The sequence below is a fragment of the Eptesicus fuscus genome, chromosome 6 (genome assembly GCF_027574615.1).
Source record: "Eptesicus fuscus isolate TK198812 chromosome 6, DD_ASM_mEF_20220401, whole genome shotgun sequence".
In the NCBI taxonomy this organism is placed as follows: domain Eukaryota; kingdom Metazoa; phylum Chordata; class Mammalia; order Chiroptera; family Vespertilionidae; genus Eptesicus; species Eptesicus fuscus.
In genome coordinates, this window is record NC_072478.1 from 82,455,285 (window position 1) to 82,458,097 (window position 2,813).

General features: G+C 53.4%; 1 pseudogene; it reads right to left on the reverse strand.

The window, feature by feature from the left end:
- Window positions 1–1,618: 1,618 nt before the first annotated feature.
- LOC103285468 (phospholipid scramblase 3-like) lies at window positions 1,619–2,522 on the reverse strand (annotated as a pseudogene).
- Between the last annotated feature and the right edge of the window lie 291 nt (window positions 2,523–2,813).

Consider the following 2,813-nt stretch of genomic DNA (forward strand, 5'->3'; position numbering starts at 1 on the left):
CAAATGCCACTAACAGGATCAAATATCAGAGCTTCACTCCTTGTTCATAGCCACCATCCTCTCACCTGGAGGAAGATTCTAGTCTAATCGGTGTTCTTCTCACCTGCAATCTATTCTTTATTTAGAAACAAGAAACAGCTTATATAGAAAAGACAATTAGTTCCATCAGCTCCTCTGCCTCAACAGTTCTTAATGGCTTTGGAATTTTATTCTAAGAGCAACCTTGGCCGACAAGGCCTTAGGTGACCTGGCCCTGGCCTCCCTCTGACTTGATTGCAAATCATCTGCCACTTGATCACTGTGCAGTCACATAGGCGCCCTGCTCTGCTTCTTTGAATAATTGAATTCATCAGGTTTCTTGGTGTTTAACATCTTTCTTCCCATTGCCTGGGATGCCCTTTCCCTGGCTCTCAACATGGCTGTCTTGTCTCAGCCTTCAAATCAAACCCAAATCGCCTTCCCAAACAGGTTTCCCTGACCACTTGAATTTATGTAGCTTCCTCCATGTCACCTTTACTCCCTATGTTACATCACTCTGCTGCTCACCTCCAGGGCTCTTATCAAAGCCCCAAATTATTATTTACTAGAGGCCTGGTGCACGAAATTTGTGCACTGGGGGGGGGGATTTCCTCAGCCCGGCTTGCACCCTCTCGCAGTCCGGGACACCTCAGGGGATGTCTGCCTGCCAGCTTAGGGAACGGGCCTAAACCGACCTTTGGAAATCCCTCTCACAGTCCGAACCCCTCACTCCTTACCGCCACCTGCTCGCTGGTCCTTACCACTTCTGAGAAACTTGGACTCCTTCCTCTGCAGTCACACAATTGTCATATGCCAGGCAGTCACTCAGAAATATCTTGGCATCGGCTAACTTTGGAATTCTCCCTTCTCTCCGTTCTCCTGAGCCGGACTCCGGACGTTGACTGCAGCATTCTCTTGGTCATTGTGTGTGTGTGTGTTTGTTTTTTTGTGTGTGTTTTTTCCAAAATGTTACAAAGTTTATATGAATATAACATACAAGGATGCAGCCTTGTATGTTATATTCATATAGGAACTTTATGAATATAACACATATTCATAAAGCCTTTGTAGGAACAGGGAAGGAAGGAGTGGTTAAGTAAGGCACAAGGAGCTGCAGCAAGTACCAGCTGTGGGGAGGGCCAAGGGGGAGAGGAGTTTGGCACTGGGGTTGAGGCCCAAGAGCCATTGCTGGGGAAGTAGGGATCCCCTGTGAGTGCCACATTCTGAGGCTGAACTAATTGGTTAAGCTGAGGCAGAGGTGGGTGGCCATATCAGTCATCTTTGGTGCTGTTTACTCTTTCCCACCCCAGCTCTGTTGTAAAACCCCAGAGCCCTGGATTCCAAAGGCCCCAACCAGAGCAGAGGCCCTGGAAGGGGGTGAGAGGAAGGGAGATTGGCAAGTTTGAAAGCTGATATGCCTGTGTGCTGAGGGATGGCCGGAGACAGTGGTGAGAGGTAGCAGGGAAGGGCATGTGTGGGGCCACAGGTGAAGGAGGCCAGGGGATTAGGGTAGGGATGGGGCACCATGGCCCCAGACTCTTTGGCATCCCTGTCTGTCCTCTGCAGTGCACATGGAGGAAAGGGCTGCCTCTGAGGAGGGGCCAAGCCAGGCCAGGTGACCATCTTGAGTTCTGGCTGAGGTGATGGTCCTCACCCTGAGATGCCGTCTAACTGGTGATGCCAGAGGGCGCAGTGCCTCCTCGCTTCTCGAAGAATGTGTATTCAATGAGGAATGTGGCTCCCAGCAGTACAGCCTTCACTCTCACATCCAGATCCAGTGGGAACTGCAAGCCAAAGTCATCTGCATCTGAGAGGGCTTCTTGAAGCAGCCCTCGCCCCCCCTCTCCCCCCACTGCTTGTTGATGTGGCCCACACTGTGGGACTCATCTGGAGTCTTCACCTCAAAAGTTGGTGTCTGTGCCACAGCCACAGGTCCAGCAGGGCCCCGCCACTCACAGGATCCTATGGCGATTGGCATCTTGAATGGAGAACTTGGGGAGGAAGGGATGCCAGGTCTGCAGCACATGGCCAATGGTGGTGCCTGGTGGCGACTGTACTTCCATCTCTTGATTTCCTGAGTCCACCAGACAGACATGAAGGGGCCGGCGACCCTGCAGCAGATATGCACAGCAGTTGCTCTCTTCAGCCACCTGACCCAGGGGCTGTCCAGCCCCTGAACACAGTTCATACCGGTTACTTGTCTCCCAGCCTAGGAGCGTTTCCACTCGTGCAGCCCTCTGGTGAATCAGGATCTGATCAATCGGCACCAAGAATTCGAGGCCAGAAGGTACCCCGGGCGGTGGCAAGAGGTGGGCAGCAGGCCCCAGGGCACTGGGGCTGGGCGAGGGGAAGAGAGCGAAGCTGGGTGCAGGGGCAGGCATGTGGGCAGGCACTGGTGCTGGTCCAGGCCCAGGATGCTGCTCCTGCTCAGAGTACCCAGTGGTCACAGGGTAGAGAGGAGGGGGCGAATGGGTGTAGCCTGTGGGGGGCAAGTATCCTGCCATAGGAAAGGGATGAAGGTTCTCCCTATACCAGAAGCTTAGTTCTAGAAGTGGAGGCAAGCTTAGGGACAGCCTGGCAGACACAGACACAAAGACGAATAGGCAAACGCGGAGAAGCAGCTGTGCCCGCACAGAGTCTCTTGGGCAGCGCCTCTGACTCGAGGAGAAACTGACAGTGTCAGCGGGTGGGGCAGAGTACCTGGGACCCTGGATTCCCTCTAGGGTTTGCAGAACCGCCCCCTCCCTTTGTTCTCCCATTCTCTGTGGAGGCGGCTGTTGGCAGACAGTAGGAAG